Here is a 21119-nt window from a genome sequence, read left to right as displayed (position 1 = left end):
CCGCGTCGGGCTCTGTGCTGACAGCTCAGAGCCTGGAGCTGCTTCAGATTCTGTGTCTCCCTCTCTCTCTGCCCCTCCCCTGCTCACCCTCTGTCTCCTCAAAACAAACATTAAAAAACATTTTTTTTAAAGTTGCTTTTCCAACTAGCATCTGCTGAGTACTTGCTATGCCCCTGACTCTACTGTGCCACAGGTTGACCCTTACAACAACTCTGTGTATAAAGTATTGCTATTCTACCGTCGAGGCAAGAAGTGGACCCCGAGAAGCTGTCACTTGCCCGAGACTCCCTTCCAGAACCTCAGTACTTCTGCACTGCGGGCACCTGGACGGCATCGGGACCTCCCGGGACCGCTTAGTGTCTACCTCGACCCGGTGTCACGCGCAGGGCTGAGGCCCGAAGGAGGGGACTGATTCCATGCAGGCGCTGGAACTGTTATTTCGGGATGGTGCTTACGAGGTCGCCCCTCCAGGGGACTCAGCCAGCCCCGCTTCAGTGCCCAGAGGACAAATCGCCACACAAAACGCCGGCAAGAACTGAAGACGGCGAGAACCTTATCCTTTCCCTGGAAGGGAGAATGTGGGCGGGAAACAGCCTCACAGCGGCTGGGGTGACCGGGCACCCTCGGGGCAGGAGCACCCAAGGCAGAGGACATGCAGGAAATTCCAGAACTGTCAGCGATGACTGGTGGGGGGGGGGGTCTTGTGGGGGGATTGACGGGTCTTGAAGTCCTTACACGGGTGGGAGTGAGGAGGCGGTGACCTTGGCTTATTGTGATTATCAGTGGCTCCATTTGTGCTGGGTAGGAAATAAGGTCACACGCTAGTGACAAGTTGTCCCCCAAGAAGGGACATTTTGTGTTGTCCAACATGCAAACATCATACGAACGCAGCAGGTACTGTTACTGGTAAACACACAGGACTCAGGAAAGACTTCACAGAGAGGTTACAACTGAGCGAGGCTGAGCGATGAACAGCACTTTACCAGACGAAGAAAAGAGAGAGGAATATTCTAGTGGGAGGGGTCTCGGCAGAGGCCTAGAGCTCGGGCAGCTCTCACGAGGGTGGAGCCGGAGTCGGGGGCTCAGGGCGGGAGCCAGCAGCTCTGGGGGCTGTTTTGGGCAACAGAGAACCAGGCCAAACTTAAGTAAGGGTATCACGGAAGCACATTTGTTTTTGGAAAGGCCCTTCCACAGAGAATTTGGACCCTTCGTTGAGAGGTGGAAGGTGGTGGACGGGGCCAGGGCCGGGGCCGGGAGGGGGGTGAGACCCCGGTTCCAGGAACTGTGGTTTCGGGACCCGAGGTTCTGGGGGGCTGGGGCGACTCAGGCCGCGGGAGGAGGAGAGGGTGGACTCCCCAGTGGGCCGGGGGGGGGGGGTGAGACAGCGCACGCTGGGGGGGAGCAGAGCAGCGGCGCCAGCCTTGTTTCGCTCCTGGACCGCCCGGGGCCTGGGGACGGAGAGGGGGAGGAGGGGCGCGGCCAGGGCTTTCTTGAAGGGCACCCCAGAAGCAAGGACGCTCCCCCAGCCGAGCCTCAGGGAGAGCTGGGTCCGCGGTCAGGCGGTGACGCGGGGGGGTGCCTGCGGCTGGGAGCAAGCTCTGAGGTCAGCAGAGTCCTGGCGGCCTTGAATGCCGGGCCAGGAACCCCTGGGGCCCATCTAGGGTGCGGTGCAGAGAGGCCCCCGGAGCTACGAAGCCCGCAGTGTGTTTGCTAAAAACACTACACACTTCGAAGACCCCAACTCTCTCTACCTTGTAAGCAGGTGTCCGTGACGCTGCCACCCGCAGTGCGAGCAGCGTGAGCCGCCCCGCCGCTGGGGACCCGGAGGCCCAGCCCCGCCGCGGAGGCGGGGCGGCGCCGGCCCTGCGCCGACGCCCCCGTTCCGGGGGCGGTTTGGCAGCGACGCTGGCAAAAATAAACTAACAGAAGTAAAACACAAATGACCCCCCCGCCCCCCGTTCACCATCCCACCCACCCAGCTGCGGAGGCCCGCAGAAATTCAGTGCTTCGCAGGCAGACAACGCAGGGGCCGCAGACCCGCACCCGCGGGAGGGACGCGCGCAGGCCGCCCGCTTCGGGAGCGTCTTCTGCGGCCGGAGCCCCGCGCCCCCGCCGCCCCCCCGCCGGCGCACACGCTCGCAGGTGAGGGGCCACGCGGTCCCCGGGGCGCGGCGGCCGCAGCCGCGGGGGCGGGGGGGGGCGGGGGCCGCCGGGGAGGCGGGCGCGGCGCGGGGCGGGGGCGCGGGGCGCGGGGCGGGCGCGGCGGGGGCGCGCGCCGCAGTCGGAGCCTCGGACGCGCGGCGCGGGGGGCGGCGCGGGGCGGCGGGAGGCGCAGCTCGGCCGGGCTCGGCGTCCGCGCTGCAGGGTCCGGGCGGCGCCGGGGCTGAGCGGCGGGCGCGGCGGAAGAACGTGAGTAGCTGGGGCGCGTGCGGCGGGGCGCGGGGGCTGCCCCGGCCCTGGAGGGGGGCGCGGGGGCCGGCCCGGGGTTGCGGCCGCGCCCTCCCGGCCGGCTGGCGGGGCTCCCCGCGGCGGAGCGGACCTGCGGGCCGACTCCCTTCCAAGCCCCGGGCCTCGGACGCGCCCGCGGGCGCCGGGGGGGCGGGGGGACGGGCGCTGGGGGTCGGGGCAGGGGGGGGGGACGCTGTGACACGCGGCGCCCCGGCTGGCTCCGGCGGGCCCTTCACCTCCTCCGGTCTGCGGACAAGTTCTGCATCCGCGCCCCGCGCCTCCCGGGAGCCCCGCCCGGGTCCCTGCGTGGCCGCTGGGCCCGGGGAGGCCGCCGGGCCCGTCCCCGCCGCGCGCACGGGGCGCGGGGTGTCTCGCCCCCGCGCCGGCCGGACGTGGGCGCAGGTGCCCGGCCCGCGCGCGGCGGCTGGTGCGCGTCCGGGTCCCGCACGCACCTCTGGGCGTGGGCTTTGTTCGGATGTGCTCACACCTGCGCCGCCGGCCGCGACCGCAGAGGCGGGGGTGGGGGCGCTCGGCGGGCTTTGTTGGCCCGACAGGTGCGCCGGGGTCCCGCCGCCCCGCCCCCGGGCGCTGGGACTCGTGGGGCGGCCCGGGAGAGCCCCCGTCCTGCCCGGGCCCCCGGGGGTGGGCGCCGGCGGCAGCGGGGCCGGGGGCGCCGGGCCGCGCGAGGGGCGCCGCGGGGAGCTGGTCCCCGGCCCGCCGCCCCCCGCGCCCAGAGGGGCCCGGGGACTCGCCGTCCCTCCCGGAGCGGCGGGCCTGCCCCCCGCGCCCCGCCCCGGGCCCCCGGCCGCATCCTCGGTCCCCCGCCCGGCGTGTCCCGCCCTCCGCCGAGCTGCTGCTGCTTCCCGGCCCCGCACGGTTAACCGCAGATGCGGGTCTGGGGGGCTGGGCCCTTCCTCGCCCGAGGCTCTTGCCGAGGAAAGAGGTGCGGCCCCCGGGGCTGCCAGGGTGGCGGGGGCTGCCGAGGCCGGCCTCTGGGGGCCGGGCTGCTGGGTCAGGACTGCTCCAGGCCGCCCAGGCCCTGTTACTAAAACGCTGAAATAACAGCTCAGGAGGAGAGGAGACCTTGGGGAAGTAGGGACGCGCGCTCGGACCGCTGGATACTCTCCGCTTTGATGCTAATGAGAGTCGACATTTTTCGGGCGCTTCGGACGTACCAGGCGCTGTGCATGGTGCACGTACCATCCTTCATTTCCACAGCATGTTGTTACCCTGTTCTTAAAATTAGGAGACGGAGCCTTGAGAGGTCAGGTAACTTTCCCAAGGCCACGGAGCTAGGAAACGGGGCGGGGCGAGGGTGAGTGTGCGCCCCTGCACTTTGCCCGCCAAGGTTGTGGAAGCGGGGCCTTGTGCAGGTCGTCACATTAGTTTAGGGGGAGCCTCAACCCACCAAGTGGTCAGGGACATTGTGAGCACACTCAGTTCTGACCCTCGCAGGCCTCACAGTGCCGGCGATTGTGTTGGGGGATGGCCTTTGGTCGCCCCGTATTGCCCTCGAATTCCTTTACACGTTCTTTATTGCTGTTAGCGTGTGTGCACCGCTGTTTGCGTAGCCACTTGCAGTCGCTGACTGTTCCTAGTGACCAGATGCGCCTGTGGTCACAGAGGCACCGAGACAGGTTCTTGGCACATCACAATTTTTGAGAAAACTTTTTTTTTTTTTTTTTTTTAAGAAGAGGCAAACGTTTCCGTTTGGCAAACATTTCTAGGAGGCTCCACAGCCCTGAACGTCCTGTGTAGGTGCCTTTGACTGCAGGTTTACTCCTCAGATTGCATGCCGAGTTTGAGTAGGACCTACTCTGACATCTTAGGAAAGCATCGGATATCCTGACCTACAGAGATGCTGCGTATCAACTGGTAGAAACAGGAATTTGCACTAAAGTGAGATCGGCTGTTCCTGGAATAGCTTTCAGCAAGTTGGTAATTGTGAACTCATTGTGCATTCTTAATCCTCCTGACTCATGGTCTTCTTTCAACCCGCTTTGTACTTTATTGCAGGAAAGTTGCAAAACATTTCACATCATCCAGGAATTTGAGAGCTGTTAGAGAACACTGTATCCAAATGTTTCGGTTCCGGAATGAGTGCAGTGGGGCTCGGAGAGGTCACCTAGGCACCCAGTGGGGGTTAGTGATGAGGCCTTTGGACTGTCGGCCAGTATCCTGACATGGCATCACTTTGTCATTGCAGCAGTGACGGTAAATGGAAAGCAAGTCATCTTTGGAAATGGTACTTCCTGTGAGGCTGGTGTGACCATGGCTAGGATATAAGGGCTGCAGAAAGCATCCTAAAGGATCATTTCAAGTCGCGTTTTTTCCTTGTATAACTGGCTGAATATAAGTAGAAATGGCCGATGATATATTTGTATGTACAAAGGAGCTATTTAATGGAACCCCACAGGGTGCTTTTCTGATGAAGAAATACTTTCATTCATTCGTCCATTCATTGATTCATTCGTTCATTCATTCATTCATAAATATTTACCGAATGTATGGCCTACTGTTCTTGACAAGGGAGGTACAGTGGTGAGTTCCTGCCTTCAGAGAGATTAATTCAGTTTTATTTTTATTTATTTTGAGAGAGAGAGAGAGTGTGTGTGTGTGTGCGCGTGCACGTGCATGGGCAAGGGGCGGAGAGCGAGAGAGAGAGACCGGCCCAAGCAGACTCGATGCTGCTGTGGAGCCTGACAACGGACTCGACTCCACGAACCATGAGACGGAATCAAAGGTTAGATGCTCAACTGACTGCACCACCCAGGTGCCCCCAGGGGAGACCCATTCTAATTTTATCCCCAGCTGAAGGAGCCCTGAACCTTTCTGCCGGGTGGCGACGGAGGACGTCCAGGGAAGCGAGGGGCACGAACAGAGTGGCCGACTTGACCCTTCGCCCACCCAGGCAAACGCAAAGCCCCTTTGGTTTTGACTCGTCTCCCTTGTCATCAGGGCCGATGTCTCTAAGAATCGGAAAATGTGCCAAAATGAATTGACAAATGGTTTGTTTTTCCACTTCAAAGGTGAAGGAGGAAAATCCTGGAAGAGCTCTCCCTCCATGCAGCACCCGGTTGTCTTTAAATGGGGGAGGGGGCGCCTGGGGGCTCAGTTGGTTACACTTCCCACTTCGGCTCAGGTCGTGATCTTGCAGTCCCTGAGTTCGAGCCCCGCGTCGGGCTCTGTGCTGACGGCTCGGAGCCTGGGGCCTGCTTTGGATTCTGTGTCCCCCTCTCTCTCTGCCCCTCCCCTGCTAGTGCTTTGTCTCTCTCACTCTCAAAAAGAAATAAACATTAAAAAAAAAAAAAGATTTAAATGGGGGAGCAAATGTCATATACTTATTGAAAATGTGATGGTTTTGCCAAGTCACTCTTCTATTGTGATAACAAATATAACATAAAATTTACTGCTCTAACCGTTTTTAACCATGTAGTTTTGTGGCATTAAATACTTCCAAATGGTATGCAGCCGTCACCACCGTCCATCTCCAGAACTGTCCTCATCTTCCCAGACTGAAACTCTGTCCCCATGAGGCAACAGCTCCCCGTTCCTCCTCCTCCGCGGCCCTGGCAAGGGTCATTCTGTTTTCTTGTCTGTGAATCTGACCATCCTAAGTACCTCATACGAGTGGGATCATAGGGTATGTGTGCTGTTTGTGGCTGGCTGGTTTCACTTAGCATGATGTTTTCAAGGCTTATCCATGTGTCAGAATTTCCTTCCTTTTTGAAAGCTGAAGAATATTCACCGTATGTCATACCACATTAAAAAAATACATTCATCTGTCGAGTTTTTTAAAAATATTTCTTGGGCTGCTTCTGGTTTGGGGCTGCTGTGAAGAATGCCGCTATGATGGCTGTACAAACACCTTTCTGAGTCATTGCTTTCAGTTCTTTTGGTATGTGCCCAGAAGTGGGATTTCTGGATCGTAAGGTCAAGGTCATTGTCTTAAGTTGTTGAGGAACCACCATACCGTTTTCCGCAGCAGATTTACCATTTACATTCCCACCAAGAGACTACAGGTTTCCAACTTCTCCATGTATTCACCAACCCTTATTTTCTATGTTCTTTTCTTTTTTAAAGTTTTTGATGGTTATTTTTGAGAGAGACACACGTGCAGAGCATGAGTGGGGACGGGGCAGAGAGAGAGACACACACAGAATCCAAAGCAGGCTCCAGGCTCTGAGCCGTCAGCACAGAGCCTGACGCGGGGCTCGAACCCACGAACCATGAGATCATGACCTGAGCTGAAGTCTGATGCTTAACCTACTGAGCCACCCAGGCGCCCCGATTTTCTGTTTTCTTGACAATAATCATCCTATTGGATGGGAAGAGCTATAGCTGTTACTCTTTAAAGTTACAAATTAATATATTATGTGTCATGAACAAGGAATTCACACAACATTTTCTTATGTATTGGTTTAATTTTTATTAATAAGGAGATGTATGGGTTTTTAAAAAATTTTTTTTGAGAGAGAGAGCGTATGAGTGGGGGAGAAGCAGAGAGAGGAAGAGACACAGAATCTGAAGCAGGCTCCAGGCTCTGAGCTGGCAGCACAGAGCCCATTGCGGGGCTCAAACCCACAAACCGTGAGATCATGACCTGTTAAGACTGAGCCACCCAGGTGCCCCAGGAAACATATGGTTTGTAACAAGTAGTGAGTGATCCCTTACTTTGTGCAAAGCATGAAATAGATGCTATGGAGCACGTGTGTCTTCGGCCAGGATAAGCCAGCACTGATGAAGGACATTCATGTTTGTTTGTTTTTCTACTGTTGAATTAGAACATACATGTTTGTAGGGCAGCTGGGCGAAGTGGTCTTGCACTGAGGATAGATGCAATATTAGTATGATTTTTTTTTTACAGAGAAAAATAACATTAGCATTTGAACCCAGATCAGGAGCAAATTTGTCTCATATCTGCAAATAAATAGGAATATCCTATTTAGGGATGTGCTGGACTTGTGGACCGCAGGTCTGTGCTGAGCCTTTCTCTCTACCATTGAATCTTCAAAGATGACAGTATAAACCCTCACTACCCAATTATCATTGCTTAGCTGAGCTCATAAAAAAGATGCGGTGTCAACTTAATTGACCTATTTTACTGGCCTACAAGATTGGAATTTCAAATTAGAAAAAAGTAGTTTTGAAAAGTCTGATGGAGGGCTTCCCACAAATGACTGAAAAGCTAGTGAATCTAAGAAATGCCGGTGGTAAAGGGAACAGTTTTACAAAGGCTAGGGCTCGTCCGCTGTGCATACTGTCCAAATGGCTTATTCGGTTCAGAAGCAGGAGTGACAAATGCATCTGGTCTTGTGAGCTCTCTGATCTGCTTCCACGATGCCGTGCCTTAAAAGCACTGTTGCACTCACACAAGAGTGGAAAAGGTAGTTACTATCAGAGGGAAGTAAAATTCTTTTTGTAATTGACCTGTGATAGACATACAACATTTTATTAGTTTCACATGTACAACATAGTGATTTGACATTTGGAGACCTCTGAAATTCTTATCAGATAGAGATAGGGCTGGAAAGAATTGTTTGAACATATCTATCTACCTATTCACGTGTATACTTGAATTTTAGGATGGTGTACTGGTTCAAAACCCACAGTAGCCAGGAAAACCTCTTCCCAAGGCAATCTGTGAGAATGCTGTAGGAGGTCTTCCACTGCGTAATATGCAATGAATTCGATTTATCTTTCTCAAGTGGGCTGAGAGCATTCAAAAAATTCAGTATATGTATTCAGTGTGTAGTGATCTGTTCTCCAAATTTCAACTTTAAAGCAATTTCATGGCACTTTCAGATGACCTTGACATTTGAACGGCATGATTTACAGTGTACATTTTTGACGAACACGACAAGCCCGTGTTGAACGCCATTAGCAGATTCTCTCCAAGAGGAAGGGAAAGGAAAAAAAAAAAAAGAAAGGACTAATCTCCCATTAATTATGCTGTAAGGTGAAAGCGGACTGTCGAAAAAGAGTTTCATCCTAGAGTTTTCTTGGGCTCTGAGCAGGAAGGCTTGCAAGCGAGAGCTGCTGCCTTCCAAGCCTGTGCCGCCTTTTAGTGCCTCACCTCAATAGCGAGCTGAAGGGACAAAAGTGAACAAAAGAGTCCTGTTTTGCCTGCCCCACTTGCTGGGCTGTTGTCTTGGCCCTTTTCAGCGAAGGAAAGGGGGGGGAGCTGGGTCAAAGTTGAAGAACAGTGAAAAGGAATTCAAGCTTCATGTCGAAATTTGAATTATAGCTTCAGTCTGAGTGCCGAGTAGATGAGTGTGAATTGAAATTTTTGAATCTGCGCGAGCTGAAGTGACAGATGGTGTTGGACCAAGGTCCACAGGAGCTGGATGGCATAGCCAGGAACGGGGCGCGCCCGGTGCGGCACTCGGTAAACATCTAGTTAACTGACACAGGTTTGAAAACTGTAGGAAGTGCAGTTGGATGCCGTACGCTGCGTGAAGACGGGGGACTGTGTGAATCCGGGAGGCCCCTGCGTCTGGCATACACTCAGATCCACTTGTCCCCCCTAATTGCATTGCAAATAGTCTTCTTCCCCCCACGAGTATCTACTGGAATAAATACAGAAATGCCCCGCCAGCTTCCCATGTAAGCTCTCATCATGGGGCTTTGGTGTTGACAACCGATTGTTGTGATGTATGACAAGGTAGCTAAGTCCGCCCTCAGTATTGAGGAACCAGTGTTTTATTCCCACACGAGTATATTTGAGAGGCGTGATGTCAGCTTTCTGCTTCTAGTGGGGTCCATCACCATCCCACCTGGAGTGAAGTTTTAATACGGCACATCGTTCCCCATTCAGTGCAGTAGGCCAGCGTTTGATTTAAAGCATTTCCGAAAGAGAAGTTGGTTGTGGGTATAACCAGAATTACAGCAGCTCCTGGGAGGTCGAGGTTGCTGAAATGTGAGTGAAATCGAAAATAATCTGGGGTGATTTGAAATGCTTCCTGGTTTGGAAGCTGTAATTGGAAGAATTTTGCTGTGGTATCGTTCACCATTCAAATGACTTGATGACGTACTTTTTTGTGCCAGTGTTGGTAGCATGATGGCCAAAAGCCGTTTTTATATTATTTTAATACAGTCAAATATTTCTGCTTTTAGAGAAATAGCATTGACATGGCAACAACATAATCAAATAGTAGGTATTCAGAGATAATTAAAACCGGAATATAAAAAAAAGCAAGTCCACTTCAGAATTGACTGTCTTAATGTATAGCATGTGTGGTACTTTACATAAATTGTGGTACATACTTCATATGTTTCACAAATTTTAGGGTTACTTACATCTTAATAGTTGGAATAGGTTTTTTTTAAAACAATGTTTAATTATGTATTTTGAGAGAGAGAGTGAGCAGGGGAGGTGCGGAGAAAGGGAGACAGAGAACTTCAAGCAGGACCCACAGCCATCAGTGCAGAGCGCAGTGCGGGGCTCGAACTTAAGAACTGTGAGATCATGACCTGAGCCAAAACCAAGAGGCGGACACTGAACCAGCCGAGCCACCCAGGTGCCCCTAGTTGGAAGAGGGTTTTTAAAACTCCATGGCTGTTTGTGTCTTGTCACAGTTACCTAGATGCCGATTTGGAGTGGAAGGTAAAATATATCAAGGGTTGATTGCTGTCCTAGGACCATAAAGGGACCCATTAAGCAGCAGGGAGTCGGTGAGTTCGTGGTCGGATTCGTTTGCTGTTCCTGGGGCTGGAGGAGCAGAGATCAGGGCGGGTGAGGGATTCAGACGGCGGGAAGGCTCAGGTGGGTAATGAGACGCCCTGGAGAAGTGTCCTACAGCAAAGGACCCAGAGAGACTTTAAATAATGAGGAGAGAGAGGAAGGAGCCCCACCGTCAAGGCAATAACTTGAAACCTGAAAGAAAGAGAAAGGGACAAGGTTAAAAATGTTTGCGGTGACAGCTTGATGAATGGAGAATAGTCTCCATTTCATAGCATCCAAAAGGAAATACTTTAAAGGCATATTTTCTGGTGGTACTTCAGGTCATTGAAGTGACTTGACCACATGAAATAGAAATAATATGTAAATCATCCCGCAAAAATGAAATACGCTAATATCCATGCACTGAAAAGAATTACATTGGGAAGAACTTACTAAGAGTTCAAGCTGGTATTTATGCAGCATAGCAGGAACATTCTTAGATCGTCTCACCTCTCCAGCCGTTTTGTGCTTTTATATACCGATGGCCCCAGCTTGACAAAATCAGAGGTATGAAAATGTGAACTTGCCAAACATATTTGGGATGATTATTCATGTTAGACAGGATTCTTTGCTTTGCGCAAGGTTTATATGAGCTTGGAATTCAGCGAAGTTCATTTCAGGAGCAGCTTTTCAGGGATCTCAGAGTAGAAAGATTATTCTGTCTCCTGAAAGAGCGTAGCATCATTGACACCAAGCAAAACCTACTCAAATGCAGCTAAATAAAAATCCGGAAAGAGGTGGACAGGTGGTAAATGAAGAGAAGTACCTCGCAGTTATGAAAATACTTGATATTTGCTCCAGATGACATTGAGACACCAAGTCTCTTTTGGTAAAGGGAAGCAGATAACAAAATACTCATCCAGGCAATAAAGGCATTTTTGGCCTCGCTCGTAATAGAATTCTGTCAGCTTTCTCCAGGTGTCTGTGGAAATCCAGACCCCTTCTGTTCCATTAGGGGTCCGAGCTGGGTTTCCTGCTGTGCCTGGTGGTATGTCTGGAAGAGTCCCCGTATTTGAGGAATGAGTGAATGCAAGAATGAACGACCGAGTACATGAGTATTGCAAACTGTCAAGAGGATTCTTCTTTGTCGGGGAGAATTGGGGAGTTTTGTCCTCGGACCCTGTTTGAAGATACAGACGATGTCTAGACCACGGGAAATCAAACTTTCGTAATTTCAGGCCTGGATTCTATATGGTTGTAATTTTCTTCCTGGTTCTAAATTAGGCACTTGAGCAGGCAGGTGAGATCATTCAAGCCAGAAGGGTACCACTTTGTAAATTGCTGCTGTGGAGCCCTAAGTGACATCTTGGTGACCCCGTAGAGTTGCTCTGTAATTTTCTACCTTTGCTTGCGGCAGAGGATTCCGCATTCGCGCTAGGCCTTTCAGAGTCTGAAGCTGGTGCTTGTCACCTCCCCCCGGAGGTCTCTGGGTGGCTGCACACTGATTGAGTGAAGCACTTTCTAAGATTGCTTTCCGCCATCTGAATGTGAAGAAATCAGAAGTGGGACACGCAGGACGGAGATGAAAAGTATGAAAGCCGGCACGTGAACCAGATCAGAAGCGTGCAGGCTGTGGCTTTGGAAGGCAACCTTCTCTCCTTTCGGGTTGGCCACGAACCGCTCGCTCCTACCTGCTGTGTTGTGTATTTTCCTGGATGTGCGCGGACTTCCGGCATGGTCTCCCCCAACCAGTTCGCAGACTCTATAGGGACTAGGTTCAAGGCAGTGGTGCCGTGTTCGAGAGACACAGAGAGGACATTTTTATGTGAAATGTGTAATTAATTCAAGTTCGAGAAGTGCCAGGCTACTCTGCGACGACTAAGGAACCTCAGTGTCCTGTACGGCTTTGGAAAAGAGGCTTAAGGGTGTTTCCTTCCTCGGCTAGAAACTGAGGATGAAACTCTAGCTTTCTCATCGTCCAACCCTACCTCCTATGAGGGTGTGACTATGATGAATCAAGATAAAAACGAAAGTACTGATAGAAGGTTGGCATCAGTCTATGTTTGTTTTAGGTAAAAGGCACCTGCCTTGTGTTCACCAGAATATTCTGACAAAATCTGTGTGTTAGAGATCTGTGTGTCTCCTACGCCCTTAGCAACAGCTCTGTCTGCTTGATTTTGAACACATGAAAGGGTCTCAGCCTGCAGTTCTGAGGACTGATCCCCTTTCTAATGTGCCTGGTGGGACTGTTTTCAAAAACCACAAAGGACATTCTTAACCATCAGCAAAGAATAATAACATATATGTGAGAGTCAGATCGAGCCAATGTGATGAAACAGGGTGTAAATTCAGTGACTGTTTTTTCCTAGTTGTATTCAGGAGTCTTCTGAAATCTAATTGTGTTTTATTTCAAGCCATAGCCTATTCATAATTTTCAAGAGGACACTCAGTAATCTTTTGTGTCAGCCATGACTAACTAGCAACCCCACAAGTCAATAAAGCATGAAACTATTTTAATATATTAAATTCATCCAGCTCACAGACCGCATATGCTTAGAGGTTTGATATAGAGAAACACACACACGTGATGCTTGTGAGCAGGCTTGTGTATATACCGTTGTTTGTGTTTATTCTGTTCCCTGGGACCTCAGAGGAGAGATTGGTGCTTAAAGAGAGCAGCCACACAGGCGCTGCAGAAAACAGTGTGGAAGTTCCTCAAAAAAATTAAGACTGAAACTGCTGTTTGATCCAGCAACCCCCTCCTTTTGGTCACACAGATCCCATTTAGGGCTCCACCGTGCCAATTTTAAAAAATGGTACTTTCCTGGATTGAATGATTTCACCTGCCTGCTTGAGTGCCTCATTTAGAACCAGGAAGCGGGGCATCTGGGCCGCACAGTCAGTCACGTTAAGCATCTGACTCTTGATTTCAGCTCAGGTCATGACCTCAGGGGCGTGAGATGGAGCCCCACGTCCAGCTCTGTGCTGAGCATGGAGGCGGCGTAAGAGTCTCTATCCCGCTCTCTTTCTCTCTCTCTCTCAAAAAAAAATAAATATATGAAATAAAACAGGAAGCAAATCACAACCACATAAAATCCAGGCCTGAAATGATGAAGACGGGATTATCAACAGATCTCTGCACTCCCATGCCCACTGCAGCGTTATTCACAGTAGCCCAGTACAGAAACAGCCTAGGTGTCCATCGGCAGGTGAGTGAGTAAAGAAGATGCGGTATATCTATCCGTTGGGATAGTATTCAGCCACGAGAAAGAAGGAAATTTGTGACAAACGTGGAGCAACCTGGAGAGCATTATGTCGAGCGAAATAAGGCAGACAGAGAAAGACAACTACTGCATGGCCTCGCTTCTGTGTGGAGTCTAAAATGAAGTCCGACTCCTAGAAACAGAGGGTACATAGTGGTTGTCCAGGGCTGGGGGTGGAGGGGGAGGGGGAGGAAGGGGTTGTTAAAAGGGTACATTTTCAGCTATAAGGTAAATAACGTCTGAGAACTTAATGCATGACATTGGCAGCTATTGTGGATAACATGGTGTCGTATCATTAAAGTTTGCTAAGGGAGTAGAACTTAAATGTTCTCACCAAAAAAAAATTTAAAAAAAGTGAGGCGATGAATGTGTATCAGATCACCATATGTGTACTTAAATATCTTACAGTTTCATTTGTCAGTTACACCTCAGTAAAGCTAAAAAACAAAACCAAACCAAAAACCCCCTTACCTTTGACCTGAGCGTAGAGACGGAACTTTAGAAATGGGGATGTGTCATGGGTTGAATTGTGTGTCCTTCCCTCCCTCCTCCCCCGCACGCCGACCAAATTCAGATGTCGAAGTCCTAATCCTCAGGACCTCAGAGTTTGACCTTATATGGAATCTTTACAGCTAAAATGAAGTCATTACAGCGGGCCAACGTGGGCTACAATTCAGTACACCGAGTATCTTTATAAAAGAGGAAAGTTGGAGACGGGCACAACGGGAGAGCACCACGTGGAGATCCCCAAGCCACGAAGTGCCCAAGGTGGCCCGCAAGCCACCAGAAGCCAGGGGAGAGGCGTAGAACGGATTTTTCCCTCGCGGCCTCAGTAGGAACTAACTCTGCCGGCACCTTGCCCTTGGACTTCTGTAGCCCCCAGACCTGTGAGACAGTACATTCCTGTCGTTTAAGCCACCCAGTCTTTGATGCTTTGTTACGGCAGCCGCAGAAAACCAATACAGAATGCAGTGAAACGCCTCCCGTTTCTAAGCCTGTCCCTTACAAAAAATGGGTAAAAATAGAGCTCCCGGCCACATCTCTATGTATGTCCGTGTCTCTGTATATCGATATTATTTCGATATCTATCGATGTCTACTCTGTGTACCAGAGAAGTATGCATGCAGAAGTCAGTAACTTAGAAAGTCTCTACACCTTGAATTAAAGCACGGAAATGCTGGGAGCGGGTAGGGCGAGTATTTGTTTTATTACATGGACAGGGGTAGGGAGTCGGTAGTCTAATCAGTTGATTACTCTTTGATTGTAATCAAGCCGACTCCAGCTTTGCTGCCTTCCTCACGTGTAGATAGATAGTCGTCGCTTGGGATCTTACGGGCGTGTGTTTTGTTAAAGGCTCTGCTGCTCCTGGCCGGTCAGATGTCTTCTGACTTGGAAAATGGTACGGCTGCAGATCTTTCCTCCTGCTGCGGGAAGTGAAGGCTTGGGCGAGCTGCCTGACTAGTTGCTGTGAAGGCGGGTTCGGGGGGGGGGGGGGGGCAGGGCGAAGGAGGGCACCGAGGCGGGCTTTGCAGCCGTAACTGTTCTCAGGCAGCACCACTGTCTGCTCGGAGTGCAGGGTTGCCAAGTGCTTTTAATCAGCTCGGATGCTGGTCTGAATTAATTGGAAACTCGAAAACCGTTTCAGTTGATGCGGTCTGTCCACTTAGTGTGGGCTTCTGGTCGGTTTCACCCGAGACCGTCTCGTCTGTCTCAGGTGGTGAGCTCCTTCCAGGCAATGTCCTATCAAGTCACGTGTAGGGCGTTTAAGGAGCCGCTGCATCCAGAAACAGGGCCCGGCTGTTTTAAATAAGAACGAGAAGATGACTTGGTAGGTAGGTTCTTGGAATGAGCACCTGGGACTTTCTGACTCTGAATTTGTGTGACTCCTTGATTCCGTTTTAGCGTATACCCCGTTTGCCAGTTTGGGGTTTCCTCCGGTGATCATGTTCTTCCTTTGCTGTGGACTCCACTTTATTTATGATCGTGTCAGGAGGGACTAATCAAAACCCACCAGTATCTAGCAGGAAATAACTTGGAATCACGGCTGTTTTAATTTTGTGGACCCTGACAGCTTCCCCTTACTGTGCAAGGCAGTGAGGCACAAACTGATGGGGTGAAGTGTCCAAGGCCCTAGACGGGAGCAGGGATCGGGGAGTGGTTTCTTTCTGAATACCACTCTCAGTGCAAACCCTTTAGATGTGTTAAATATCTGTAATAGGGGCACCTGGGGGGTTCAGTCAGTTAAGCGTCCGACTTCGGCTCAGGTCATGATCTCACAGTTCGTGGGTTCGAGCCCCGCGTCGGGCTCTGTGCTGACAGCTCCGAGCCTGGAGCCTGCTTTGGATTCTGTGTCTCCCTCTCTCTCTGTCCGTCTCCCGCTCGCGTTCTGTGTCTCTCTCTCTCAAAAGTAAATGAACAGTAAAAAAAAAATTTTTTTTTAAATATCTGCCTTAAGGAAATTTTGTGACAATTGTTTGCAAGCTTTGTGGGAACCATTGTAACATTGGTTGTTGACCCAAGTTCATGTGCAAACTTGAGAGCCAGGAATGCCAGTTCCAGGATAAATGACCAGCTTTAGATCCATTTTATGATTTTTGGCTTGTGAGCCTAGGTTTCCGTACATCAAACTCACACTGAGAAATTTCCAACGCCGGTCAGGCCGGATCCGTCGCGGGAAAGCCGTCGCTGCCGCGGATAATGGAAACGGGCCGTGCCGGGGTCATGGTCGGAGCATAAATTTGAGCCCAGCGCACCCCTCCTCCCATCTCGTTGGCGCAGTCAGGAGTGGGGCGGGCGATGACTATGCATGTGCCCACACCTGTGACCGAGAGCTCCCCGGCAGGGAATGGCAGGGGGTCAGTTACTTGAAATGGACACTGGCGGCAGCTGCTGTCTGTGGCCCGGCAGGCTCCCCGCCCTGCCCGACAGCTGCAGGGCACACCCTGCTGTCACACCACCTCGGCCGCCTCCACCCCAGAGAAGGGCCGAGCCCGCTCACCCCCCGCATTTCTTCGTGGGCAGTCGGCTCCTGAGGTGGGGCAGATAGGGGTCTCTCCGGGCTCTAGCAGATGAGGTCCCAATGAGGTTACAGCTTTTCTATCAATCAGTGACATGAATTCACAACACTTGTTGGTTGCTTAACTATAGGGAGCACCTTTCTCCTGTCATCCTTACTACAACCCTTAATGTTCGAGGCCAGCACATTTTTTTTTTTTTTTTTTTTTTTTTTGGTAAAGGGCAGGGAATAAATATTTTAGACTTTGTAAATCATGTCATCCCTCCCGAAACAGTCATACATGATATGTAAATGAACGGGCATTTCTGTGCTTTCCTAAAACTGTCTTTACGAAATAGGTAGTGGCCAGATTTGGCCTGTGGGTCAGTTTGCACACCCCTACTTTATGTTATTATGCCCATTTTATAGATAAGGAAGCTGAGGTTTCAGGAGTTTAAGGAAGGGGTCAAAATAGCACAGCTGTTAAGTTGTGCAGCTGGGATTCTAACCCATGGGGTCTGAGGCCTATCCCTTAGTCTTGACCCCTATGAGCTGCTATGTTATCCTGCCGTAAGAAACAACAAGGAGTGGAATTTTAGTTTCCATGTGCTGTGAGTTATAGATTATGACCCAGACACCTAAGACTTTTGTTTCCCTTAGAAATGATGTATAGGGGGGCACCTGGGGGGCTCAGTCAGTTGAGCATCTGACTTCGGCTCAGGTCATGATCTCATGGTTTTTGTGTTTGTGCCCCGCGTTGGGCTCTGTGCTGACAGCTCAGAGTCTGGAGCTGCTTCGGATTCTGCGTCTCCCTCTCTCTCTGCCCCTCCCCTGCTCACATTCTGTCTCTCTCCCTCTCTCTCTCAAAAAAAAAAAAAAAAAAAAAGATGTATCGGGGACGCCTGGGTGGTTTAGTCGGTTAAACATTCTACTTTGGCTCAGGTCATGATCTCATGGTTTATGGGTTTGTGCCCCGCATGGGGCTCTGTGCTGGCAGCATAGAGCCTGCTGGGGATTCTCTTTCTTCTACTCTTTCTGCCCCTCCCCAGCTCTCACTCCCTCTCTCAAAATAAAGAAGTACATTAAAAAAACACACACAAAAAAATGATGTGTAGGGAAGAGTATCAATCTACATCCTCAAGATGCTATTTAGGTAAATGTCGATTGTTTAATCTATAGCACATTCAAGTAATGGGACCACATCCTTGAATAATGAATAAAGCTTTTAAGATTTTCCCAGTGACCTGATATTGTGGCCATTTTCATTAATAGGACTGTAGAAGGAAAAGTACTCTAATTTTAAAAAATGTAAATTATTACTTCTTGAAATTTGCTTACACATTGATGGCCCATGTGTTGTGTAGTAAGATAAGACTGGTATAGTCCCAAGAATGATTTAAAAAATTTTTTTTTAATGTTTTATTTATTTCTGAGAGAGAGAGAGAGAGAGGGGCAGTGTGAGTGGGGAGGGTCAGAGAGAGAGGGAAACACAGAATCGGAAGCAGGCTCCAGGCTCTGAGCTGTCAGCACAGAGCCCAACGCGAGGCTTGAACCCAGGAACCGTGAGGTCATTGACCTGGGCTGAAGTCGGATGCTTAGCCAACTGAGCCACCCAGGCCCCCCAAGAAGGATTTTTTTGAGAGAGAGTGAGCGAGCGAGCATGCGAGTGAGGGAGTAGGGTAGAGAGAGGGTAGAGGAGAGAATCTTAAGCAGGCTCCCTGCTGATTACAAGGCTCGATCCCACATCCTGGCATCATGACCTGAGCCAAAATCAAGAGTTGGTCACTCAACTGACTGAGCCACCCAGGCGCCCCATGAGTTCGAGTCTCACAGAAACAAATTACACACAGGAGTTTCTTCAGCATTTAATATAAAGCCTTTGAATGAGAATTTTAAGCAGTTTTGCTTTTCTGGGATGGACAGCTCCTCTTGTGTTTTATTTCCATGGTAGCTGTTAAGTTTCTACTTGAGAACAGCACAAGTACAAGATAACCATCCGGTTGACATTGTAGGGCATCCCCGTAGGGAATCCGCAACGCATCATGGTGTCGAGCTGGCCCCTGAAGTAGAATCACACAGGCCTGCCGTGGTTCTACGGCCCGCTCTGTTTAAAGGCTGAAGGTTCTCAGAATGAAGGACCGGAGTTAGGAAACATTTAGTTTTAGGCTGCAGGTCAGCACACACAAAATGCCACGACCCACCAGCCTTCAAAGCCGTTCCCAGGACACCGTAAAGAGCTCCAGAACTCACAGTTCCTGACCTCGGGGTGAGTGGAATTTTAGGAAGCGTGCATCTGGCAAAATGGAGGCTTCATGTGAATCAACATTGTTGGTGGTACTTTGAGGGAAACTCAAAATGGAGCCACTCCCTGGTGGAGAAATCAGAGAAAAGGAAATTCTCGTGGGGAGGAAACCCGAGTCTCTCTTTGGAAATCTGAAGTCTTTGAATTTAAGTGAGCCTCTATTCATCACTAACAAAGCAGAGAGAGGAATAAAACCCAACTAGGGAAAAGTTGACTGCGTGTTTGTGTGAAGGGGTTACTGTGGATTCATTGGTGTAGCAAATTACAAAGGGCACGGTCGATAAATATGGAAACAAATTTTCTGCTGAATCGTTTCCTAGAAAAGATAGTCCTAGGCTTCATTCATTCAGTTTTAAAAAATGTAGCCCAGATTAAAAAAAAAATGGAATTACGGTACAATAGGCAACTTTTTGTTTTCGTGGCATTTGATTTTTACAGTGGTATTGAGGTATAATGTACATGTTGTAAAGTTTCCCCGTGGTAAGGACACAATTCAGTGATTTTGTGAACATAAATTTATAAACTGTGCAGCTGTAGTAAGCAGATTTCTAAGATCACTGGGTCTTTCTCCCGGATACACACCCTCCTTTAGCTGTGCATGGTACCCGTGAATGTGCTGGAATGGTACCCCCATAATCAGGGAGTGATGTATTCCATGGCAAAGGTGAAAATTATATCTCTAGATGTAGTTAAGGTTCCCAAGCCGCTCGGCTCTGAGTTAATGGAAAGGGAGACGATCTTGGCTGGCCTGACTGATCAGTACAGCCCCTTAAACGGGGACAGTTACACGAGGGACACTTTCCCACTGTCCTGGAAGGCGCTTCCCTCCATGCTGTGAATTACTTATGGAAAAGGGTAGCCATCGTCCTTCAACCACAAGGAACTGAGTTCTGTCAATAACCCAAATGACCTTGGAAGAGGAGCCCAGGCTCCGGATGAGAGGCAGCCTGACCAACGTCTTGGTAAACTCAGTTGGGCCTAATCAGACGTCTGACCTGTGAGAACCTGTGAGATCATGAATATGTGTTGTGTTAAGGCTCTGAGGCTGTGGTAACTTGTTGCGTGGCGTAAGCTGCTAATATAGCAACTGTTACCAAAGCCAGTTTTGAATATTTCCATCACTCCCCCCAAATTTCCTTGGGGCCCTGTGGACTCAGACTACTCTTCCACTCGAAGACAACCACTAATCAATCAGCTTCCGGTCTCTGCAGATGTGCCTCTTCTGGACATTTCCCATTAATGGTATCACACGATATGGGGCCTTTTGAGTCTGGCCTCTTTCATTTAGTGGAATGCTACAAATTCTGCCTGCAGGCCTCCTCTGGTTCTGACGAGCAGTCACAGATCACTTGAATTGTTTCACTGTAGGTAGTGAGTCGTTTTCTCTTGCTGCATTCAGGATTTTTTTTCTTTGCCTTTGATTTTTGAAGGTTTGACCATGATATGCCAAGATACGGATCTCTTTATGTTTATTTTTCTTATGGTTCATAGAACTTGTATTTTTTTTTACATTTCTTTTACTTTTTTTTTTTTTGAGACAGAGACAGAGACAGAGAGACAGAGTATGAGTGAGTGAGGGACAGAAAGAGGGAGACACAGAATCCGAAGGAGGCTCCAGGCTCTGAGCTGTCCGCGCAGAGCCCGACGCGGGGCTCGAACTCACAGACCACAAGATCATGACCTGAGCTGAAGTCAGAGGCTTAACGGACTGAGCCCCCCAGGTGCCCCTAGAACTTGTTGATGTGTACATTGATGTTTCTTCAAAGCTGGGATGTTTTGGGTTATTTTTTCTTCAGATGTAATTTTCCTGCCTGTTTAATTCCTGCCTTCGGGACTACCGCTGTACTTAGGTCGGTGTGCTCCATGTTGTCCCGTGCATCTTGGAGACTCTGCTTAATTTTCTTCATCCTTTTTTCTGTTCTTTTGATGGAATCATTTATACTGATCAGGCTTAGTTCACTGATTCTCTTCGTCCTTCTCAACTTGGCTATGAGGGTCTCTATGGAAGTTTCCATTTTCAGATACTGAACTTTTCAAATGTGAAATTTCCCATTTGATTCTTTTTTTTAAATATATATAATTCCAGTCATTTTATTGAGGTTCTCATTTGGTGGATTGTCATCATGTTTTCCTTTAATTTTTTTAAAAATGCTTTTCTTTAGTTTTTGAGCATATTTATAGTAGCCATTTTTGATGCCTTTGCTAAATCCAACCTTTAGGATCATTCAGTGACATTTTCTGTTGCTAGTCCCCCACCCCCACCCCACCATGTAAGGATCATACTTTCTTATTCTTTTTTTCTCTTATTTTGCTGTTGTTGAATACTGACATTTAAAAAAGTTTTAATGTTTATTTGTTTCTGAGAGAGAGAGAGAGAGGGAGGGAGGGAGACACAGAATCCGAAGCAGGCTCCAAGCTCTGAGCTGTCAGCACAGAGTCTGATGCGGG

Source organism: Hyaena hyaena, unplaced genomic scaffold, assembly GCF_003009895.1.
Source record: "Hyaena hyaena isolate Hyena2069 unplaced genomic scaffold, ASM300989v1 scaffold_294, whole genome shotgun sequence".
NCBI lineage: Eukaryota > Metazoa > Chordata > Mammalia > Carnivora > Hyaenidae > Hyaena > Hyaena hyaena.
This window is presented reverse-complemented; position numbering follows the sequence as displayed.